At 37.1% G+C, this 9,913-nt stretch overlaps 1 long non-coding RNA gene across 1 annotated transcript; it reads left to right on the plus strand.

Moving 5' to 3' along the window:
• The first annotated feature begins 3,846 nt into the window (after nt 1-3,846).
• Nucleotides 3,847-9,710, plus strand: LOC130707748 (uncharacterized). The gene is made up of 3 exons (XR_009007772.1): nt 3,847-3,969; nt 8,799-8,871; nt 9,642-9,710. It is a non-coding gene; the product is annotated as an uncharacterized LOC130707748 (long non-coding RNA).
• Nucleotides 9,711-9,913: the final 203 nt, after the last annotated feature.

Genomic DNA, 9,913 nt, shown 5'->3' on the forward strand with positions numbered 1-9,913 from the left:
ATGAATGTTCTTTGTGAAGAAAAACCATTTCATAAACCTTGAAGTCTTTAGGCCCAGCTCTTTGTAAATGGAGATGATGAGGCAGTGAGACAATAAACTGGTAGTTATTTTTTAGGTGTATTATGATTTCACTCTACCTCTGGACATTGCAGAGGGATTTTGATTTCTTAGTAAACAACTGCGTGCTTTTCTAATGCATTTTCTTTTCTTTGTCTTCACTTTATTCCACTTACTCCAACTTTCTGGCGTTTTTGAAAAGAAGGGAACATTTCTCTTAAGCAGTAGGTTTTATATAATTGTGTTAACAACAAAAACAACTTTCATTACTCTACAAGCAATCCATTTCCCATGATAGAGCCTTGCTTCCTCTTAGTCAACGTATTCAATATAACAGCTGCTTTCTCTGCTATCCCTTGGCACAGGTGTACTGGTCTTCTTTGCCACTTACCTGGCAACATTTGTTGACACATATAGTGGCAGGTTTAATTAGTCTTGCCAATACCTCCTGGTGCCAGATTTGTAATCTTGCATTATTTGGGGGCTACTCTGGCCATTTTCAAAAAGGGAGAATAAAGGAGTTTTCTTTTCCTTGAAAGAGTGACTATCCACTGGCAACCAGAAGGCAACTGAATCAGTCCCCCCTGGCAGAATGGAATTCACACCACTGGGAAATTTTAAACCAAGGAAGTTTTAATGTGTCTAAAATTGTTTGAACCTCTTTCTGCAGTCCAAGGAAATTTGCTTAAATATGTCTAGATTACAGCATGCTTTCACACATAACGTTGGTTTTGATCAATGCTTAGAATTTTAGCTATTGAAATAGAAGGGGTCCTAATATTTTTGAGTGTTATTCTGAGTCCAGAACTCTGCCTGTATTGTCTAATTTCATACTCATTTATGTGTGCTATTTGATTTACTATTAATGATTGCCCTGGCGGAAGCTGTTATTGTCCGCAATTTACAGATGAGGAAACTGAGACACATCATGACCTACTGTGTTTACAGAGCTAGAATAAGGCCATCTTTCTTCCCACTCTTTCAAGCTGCTGCAAAACAACTGTTCTACACTCACTAGGAACCCCAGGAAATTGTGGGTTATAGTAAACTGTGTGCCTTCACCTGCAACAATTGATATCTCCATGTAAGCGACACTTTAGCTGAGATAGGCTAGATGTGGTGAATCCACATATCACCAAATGAACAAGCCAGAGAATTTTCCAAAAGGACCATAAAATTCACCTGCCTGAGACCAAAAGCCTTATGGTGGGTTGGGATGGGTGGCAGCAGTGGGTCTACGATAGAATCTACAAAATGGATTGATTACATACTTTCTCTGCTTTGCATTTAGTAAAAACTGTGTTGGTATTGAGCTTCAACATGTGGTCATTGCTGGTGCTTAAATATTGATTGCAACCTAGGCTCCATGTCCTCTGATCATCATCCTTATAGTAATAATAGAAATAATAACAACAATAATAATGGTTTATTTCCATTAACCACTTACTATGCACTGATATTTTATATAGATTAACTTATTTATTTCTCCTCAGAATCCTATGAGTGGATAATATTATATCTCCTAGTATAGAACAACTGATGCCCAGAATGTCAAATGTCTGCTATAGTTATACAGCAAGCAAACATCAGAGTAGACATTTAAATATAAACCCTTGGCTGCCTGATGCTGAGGCTGTATCCTTCACCCTGAATGAACTCGTCCACACCCATGGTTTTAATTATCCCTAAAATACACTGATGATGTACTATGTTATTGCTCAGGGATATTCTGCTAAAGACAAACATATTATCCACACACATGAGTAGACTTCTACTCATTTTAAACCTGTAATCTTCTCCCCAAACTTCCTTCTTTGTCTCTTGATAAATGACATCTTCCATCTAATTGCCTGAGCATAAAGCCTAGAAATGATCCCAGCCCCATCTCTCTCACTCTCTCTGAGAGATCTCTGACAATACCATTAAGCCTTCTCTTTTATCTCCTCTCAAATCTGTCTCTCCCTCTCCTTACAATTGTCCCCACTCATCCCTGATCAGTGACTGCCATCACTTTCTATAGGCCTCCTGCTCCAGCCCAAGTACCTGGAAATCCATTGACTGCACTCTGAAACTGGAGTGATTTGTCTAAAGATGATTCTGAGTGCATTCTCCACTGTTGAAATATATTCAACACTCCCATTGACTCAGGCTCTTCTAACCAAACACACAGTGCATCATGATCTGGATCTTCTTCCCTGGAATAATTATCTTCCTATGTTTCTCCCACGCTAGACAGCAAGCCTCTCAGAGATAGCAGCTGTACATTGCCAGCACCCAGACTGGTGCCTGGCATACAGCTGATGCAAAATAAATTGTTGTTTAGTACATGAGCATGCTCTTAGTTAAAAGATTTTTATCAAGAATGGTTATAACTTCATACTTAAGATCTAAAGTACAAAAACTTTTGAGCTGCTTTTGGTTTTATGAGCCAAATAGAAAATTTTTGCAGGCCTATTGTTCTCTTAACCTGTTTGCATGTTAGCAAGTAAGCTACTAATGCAAATTTTAATATTATTGTTCATACCCCACCAACTTTTCTTCTCCGACTTGAGTGAGTGATCACTTACAGAACACTAAGTTAAAATCATTTTAAGACACATGTCTGAGTTTAAAGTGAATTATCTTTTTTATTATTTAAACAAAAGCCAAGCTGTTTTTGTTTTTGTTGTTGTTGTTGGGCTCTGAAGCAGCTTCACGTTCTCCCTGCTCTGCAGATACAAGTTAAGTTTCCTTGTTCACAGGCAGGATTTGGCAGTAAGCGTAGAGAATTACTTTGGCAGACTTAGTTTAATTGACTTAAACTTGAGCACTGGCTGCCCCTACATAGGAATTCCCAAAGCTGTTCTTAACAGGCCTCACAAATCTAATAGGAAAAAGGATTTGCTGATGAAAAACATCTGCCTTAGGGCCTAGTGAAGATTCCATAGAAAGTTATACTTTCCATGCTGCAAACTTATACGGATTTCCCCTGCTAATCTTTATCATGGGGAAAAACCTCGAAACATTCTTTCCCAGTTTTATCATGAGATTTTCACATACCTTCTCTCCTTGGCAGAACCAATTACTACATTGTCTCGTTGTTAGAAAGAACAGAGAGGCTATTGAAGATAATTGAGTTAAACCTTACTCCATCATTGCCCTAGGACCTGAAGCTTTGGGTTTGTTTAGAAGTGAATATGGAAAATGTCAAAAGGAGAAACCTGTACATTATAAGACTATTTAAACACATGCTCGAGTATATTTTAAGATGTGAATATAGCATGTTTGATAGTTTTAGAATTGTTCTGATTTGTATAGAAAGGGATTTTTAAATGAAGGAAACTACTCTTCCAGCAGTATATCCAGTCAAATCCAAGACCACGTCTATTGGTGTTAAAGAACATCAACAAGGTCAACTAATATAAAGCCATTCAGTGTTAGGCAGAAAGAAACATGGATGTGTCCTCAATGAGTGTTAGGTTCCAATGTCAGATTGAAATTTAGGATCCACATTTTCTAACTAAAATGGGGGATTTGCATTTCACAAGGAATGAAGAATGAGGAACTATTAGTGAGGAAAGACAAATTATGCAGTTCAGAGAGTTTGAGTTAGATTTATGACACCTACTGAAGAAGTCCCGTGTTATACTGCATCTTGCAGAAAGGAGTACTTCTCTCTGGTGATGCATATTTTACACCCCCGCTCTCTTGGTAGGAAAAGTCTAATTTTAATGTGTGCTTAGGCATGTGGTGTTTATAGGAAAAGTTGTGTGTGTGGGTGTGCACTTAACTACTCAGGAGGGATCTGAAATATGATTCAAATTTCAGAAGGCTTTCCTACTTCTGAACACCAAGAAACCAAAACAGTCAACTGGATGAATCCACTTACAAGCCAAGAAAAGTAACAAGGCATTTTCATATCACAAAAGTAGGGTAAGTTTTTGCCATGAATTATTTAAGAAATGCTTTCCATACCCTGAGCAGATGATCTAGTTCCTGTCCTAAATTGGCAGTTTCCTTTTAAAGACTAAATGAAGCATATTTCGATTAAAAACAAATGAAAACCAATCAGTAAGTTTTTTTAATCTGACAGCTCTTCTGTCTTGAAAGTCAGGGAGAGAGGTACAGTGTTTAATGAGTTGTGCTATTCAGATATCTAATAAATGTTATAAAAGCTTGGTTTTATATATTCTTGATTATCTATAAATATGGGAAATATGTGAAAATTTACATTTTCATAACCATTTATAATCATTTACGATTTACGCAGTTCTGGTTTCTGTTGAATTTTGGAAAATGTAAGATTTCTAATTGCTAATGAATCAGAATCCAAAATAACTAAAGGCATAGCATCCTTTGGAGGCCAATTTCATGATCTCCCCTGGCCTCTGAATGCTGACCTGTTGCTCTGAGATGAGTGAGTTGACAGGACAAAGGAAGAAGGAAGAAAGAATCTAGCCCTGTGCAACGTCATGGCCCCAATCCCTGGTTTTGGTAGTTGGCATGATGATTGAAAATTTCTTCCACGCCTTGAGGTTTGCAGTAGAAATCCCTGGGGTAGAATATAGGCATGCAAAACTCATATGCCCTTGATGAGAGTTGCTTCATAAGTTTTGGCCCCCACTAATACTTTTTTCCCAGCCCAGGGATTTGGATAATTATCTTGGTTCATGGTGGGTGGTATCTCACTGCCAAATTGTTCTCTTGAGAGTACAATTGCCTCAGGTTTTTGCATCTAATGGTATGAAATTTTTGGACTAATTGATTTAGATTTGTAATACTTCTTTGTTTTATGTAGAAACTATTGGTTTTAGTACTGCAAGACCATTGTAGCCTTGTAGCTTTAAATTTTTTGGACTAATTGAATTAGATTTGTTACACTTCCTTGTTTTATGTAGAAATTATTATACTTACAACTGAAGGACCACTATAGCCTGGCAGCTTCTTCCATGGAAATTAACCTCTTTTCTTTGCAAAGCTTTCCCAAAGATAATAAGTGTCATGAGGGTAGGGAGCAACTCTATTTTACTAGCTTTATGTGCTCTCCCCATGATCTAGAACAGTATTTGTCACACAGGGATTCAATAGAGGTTTGCTGAATTGATTCATGCATGTGTGTTCTTGCTTCTGGGGGAGATTATACATGGGAAGCTGTCTACTAATGGAAGAAAAGTAGAAATGATAGTCTGATAACCATTGTTCAAGTCCTCTCTTTGCTGCGTATTAGGGATGTGATCTTTATCAAATCACTTAACCCATCTAAGCTTCACATTTTTCACCTGTAAATGGGAGTTTTACAAGATACAGATGCTTAAGATACAGAGATATTATGACAATGAAGGGAGAAAATGTACATGTGAAAAAAGTGTCCATTTAAACATATTGTACTATAGAAATCCGAAGTATCATTAGATATATATATTATAGTGAGAATATATTGAATCTCAGTTTTCTGTCTAATTCTCTGATTAGTGCCACTTTTGGTTCTGATATGCTGAATCAGATGCCTCGCCTGACACTCATGCTGCCTTAGGACTTATTTAGGACTTAGGACTTACTCTCACCTGAGTTTAACCTGTTTCCAAGTTTTCTTCCAGATTTAAACATCTGATTTCAAGCCATGATTTTATGATTTGTATAAATGAGAGATCATGATATAGTAATTGGATTATATATTTAAATATATAATATATTTAATACATTTAAATGTTATTAAATATTTTAAGTTATACCTAAAAATAAGGATCATATATACAGAAATTAAACAAAAGAGGCTGAACATGTAATTGAGTTCTAGGTATTTTTGTTTTATTGCAGTGATGCTCTGTTTCTTGTACTCATCCTGCAGAGATTCTTATCTATGGGGCTAAAATTCCACAAGCTCCAAATAATAAGGCAGTTAGAGGGATGCTTTAGTGGTGAGACAGCGGTAATCAACCTGGGTAATGAAATTGCTTAGGAAGACAGTTTATGATTGTTTCAATGTCAAGATGCGAGAGATCTGCCCATCTTTCAACACTCAGCTCAAGTGACCCATTCTCCCCTGACCCTCCTTCCAAACGGAAGTTGAAGTGACCACTGCCCACTTTGTATGTCCACCCTGTGTCTTGCAAAAATGTCTCTCAAATCTCATCCAGGGATCCTCATGCTTACTTCCTTTTACCTTACTTGCCCTTTACTACTTGGCCAGGACAAGTCTGTGTCAGTGGATAACATATAATGGTGCTCAGTAAGGTTCAGTGGTTAAATGAATGGGAGAAACAAAATGAGTAATCTGGAGTAAGAAGCATAGGCCAGGAAGAAATACTCTGCTAGCCTAGCTGAAAATAGTTGTAACCGCAAAAACAGAAGCCAAAAGACAAGTTTGGGAGATGGTATAGAAAAATCTCTGTATTGTATGATCTCATGAGAACTCTATCAGGGTGGTGGTGGGCAGATCAAAATGGCTAAGATGGCCATGACAACACCAAGGAGGCTTCCAATGGCAATCAAAACGTTTGATATGAGAAGGTTGATTGGATTAGATGATTTACGTTATTTAATATATATTCTTATCCAGAGTAACGACAGTAGGTACAAGTATGATATGGAACATTATGAATCTAAGAAGGGCTACAAAGGTGGCTTCAGAACTTGGTTCATTCTGCTGGTGAAGAGTAGCGGGGCTGTGGGTTGAGAGAGATCTTGCTTGAGCCCTGATCCTCTCTAGCTCTGTGGCTTAAGACAAGTTACTTAAACACTCTTAGCCTTATTTTCCTAATTTTTAAATGGTGTTGACAATAATGGTAACTCCCTCAAAGCATTTTGAAGTTAAATAAGAGGATCCATTTAAAGCACTTACTAAATTCTTAATCTGTGTGCATTTGAAACACTGAAAAAACTTTGCATAAAGTAATTATGCTGTGAGCCCTTGAGTACCTGCTTGTGAGAAGTTGGGTCATGAAAGATTTCCTGCCTTTTTTTTCCTCCATTTATTCAAAACATTTATTGAATATTGCAAGGTGCTGCACTAGGTTCTATGAGATACACCAACATATGCATAAGATGCCATCCCTGAGTTTCAGTGGTTTGCAATTGAGTGAAGGAACATAAAACATATATAAAACAATGTAATTAAAAAATAAAAAAAACAAACCCTGCACATAGTAATCTGAGAAACAGAAAGAAAGGCACTGGTGGGAGAGATCAGAGAGTCAGGTTTAAGTCCCATTCTCTTGTTCATTCTCTGGCCTTGCGTTGGTCTTATTAACTTCTTGGCCTTTGGCTATCTCACCTGGGACATGAGAATGTTGGTTTCCAAGATCTCAAGTTTCCTGTTGGGCCTGAAGATTCTAAGCCTCAGAGGGCTATTGCTGCCATTCAGACCTATGCTGGAGGTCATTGCCTCTTCAAAAATTCAGGTAATGATTTATGGAGAGAGAGTACAGTTAAGCCTGGTCTTGAAGAATGAGTAAGATTTCTCTGGGTAGAGAAGGAAGAGTGGTCTTAGAAGACATAGGAGCAAACGTCCAGATGTGGACAATTACAGGACTTATTTGTAGTTACTTACATACCTAGAATCAGAGGATGGATGTAACCAAGTGATTCAGCCTCAGATTTAACTGAGTTTTATCGAGAAGCTCTCCTTAACAAGCATCAGCCTGGGGATTTCACATGCATTACTTAATTTAACCCTCCAGAAATATGGTGTGATAGGTATCATTACCTCTTTTTTTTTTACAGATGAGGTATGGGTACATACAGGTTATCACAAAGTCATACAGATAATGCAAGAGTGAAGTAAGTTTTCTGGAACAAAATATACATCTGGCCTATAGACCACTAGCTGTCAGCTTTCTGTATGTGGAAACTGATGTTCAGAGAGGATAAGTGACTTACTCAATGGAACAGAATGGCTATATATTAATCTGGGATTCAAATTTGGGTTTCCTGAATCTAAGTACGGTGCCTTTGCCACTATGTGATCTTCCTACTAGAAAAACTAAGTGAGGAACATGGAATGATAGGTATTGTCCAGACTGTAAATGGCCTTAAAAAGCCACCCAAGGATTTAGATTGTATTCCATGACCAGCTGAAGACTTTGAGCAGGGTGGTGAAAGAATCAAAGTGGTACTTTCGGTCTGTTAGAAATGTAGAGACATGGTTAAGAAAGTACAATTTAGGAGTGGTGTTCTAAGGATAGAAGTAGCAAGGTAGGTTCAGAATGGAACAAAACAGAAAGGGAATGTGAACCATGATATGACTTAATATTGTTAGAGCAAGGAGAGAAAACAATCAAAGATGAGAGATTCTTGCCCATCCTTTCTTCCTATTTGAAGCATTTGACATATACAGAGAGTAGTTGAAATCATGTGAATGGTTCAAGGGAAAAAAAGTAAAATCTCACTATGGAAACCAAGTTTGTGTCCTATGATTTACCAAATCACAAACTGGCTTCAGAGCTTTCTACGACCTGTCTTCATAAGCAAAGCAGAGACCCCTTGTTGGTTAAGAAATGTATCAACCTTTAAGATGGGCTGGGACTCCAAATTTTAATGCCAAAAAGCTAGATAAGTTTGAAGGAGAAACTATTTTTTTGTGATCTCATCAGTTTCTCTGTTTCAATGGGCTCTTTTTTGCAATTGCCTATCTATCAATACCCTGATAATACAGTTACCCTTCTAAGTGCAAATGGAGATATATATATATATATATATATATATATATATATATATATATATATATATATATATATTTTTTTTTTTTTTTTTTCCTGAGGTAGAACTTCACAAACGCTGCTTTGAATAACTGGAGACTGGCAGATCCAATGGAAAAACAAATGCCAAATGTTCAAGGTATATCTGACATGGATAATTTGAAGCACTATGCATCTTAGTAATGAGAGGAAAAAGTACTAAACTTCAGTAAATTACTATTATTTTTTAAAAATCTATTGAATATAAAGGTAAATTGAGAATATAAAGTGACTAACCCTTTCTGTTAGCTTCAAATATTATCAATTCAAATTCCGTGTTGAGCAAAAATTGATAAAATTGAAATGATTAGTGTAGTTTTCAGCTTAATTTGAACAATGTTTATCTACATGTCCATCTTATTAAAAGAACAAACCCTTCAAAGCATGTTGGAAAGTAGACGACTGCTCTTTTATCTAATGGGATCCTTAATTATAAATAGTTCATATTTGATAAAACTAGCATATACCAAAGCAAAACTGAATGTAATATAATATAATGTAAAATGCAAATATATCTAGTCTCTCAGGTCCTTCAAACATAATCTGAGCTGGATCGTGCGTATGTGTCACAGACCTCTCTTATTTCTCTCAATAACAGAAAGTCCAGACAACATGTGGAAAACTACTGTAATGTGGGAAATTATACCCAGTATTCAATATGCGATGAATCAATGAAGAGCAGTTTGCCTAAATACTAACAAACGTGATGTTAACTTTATTGAGTAGATATTCTAAGGTTAAAAGTTGTCTGGTGTTATTTTCCAATATGAACCCTTAAAATCTGAATGTAAGTGGGTTTTTCCTTTTTTTCTTTTTTTTGCGGGGGGGTACTACACTACTTTGCCCTCTGTGAATACCTTTGACTTGAAGAAATAGCAGACTAGTACAAGGTGCTGCCATGCAGAAGGACTGTGGGCATGGGAGAGATTGAAATTGGTGAGTAATGTGATTGCTTTCCTCATTGCATCACTGCAAAGCAAGGCACTAATCGCAGAGCCAGTCTGTGTGCTTACATGAGCTCCCTGTCGGGGTGGCAGGCCTGATGCGTCCCAGATCCCCCTGCTTTGCAGGTGGGTTACAGTCTGTGAGTCCATCTTTTGTGCTCTGCACTTTGATTTGGTAAGAGTTTGAGTTAAAACTTA

The sequence above is a fragment of the Balaenoptera acutorostrata genome, chromosome 3, assembly GCF_949987535.1.
Source record: "Balaenoptera acutorostrata chromosome 3, mBalAcu1.1, whole genome shotgun sequence".
NCBI classification, from domain to species: domain Eukaryota; kingdom Metazoa; phylum Chordata; class Mammalia; order Artiodactyla; family Balaenopteridae; genus Balaenoptera; species Balaenoptera acutorostrata.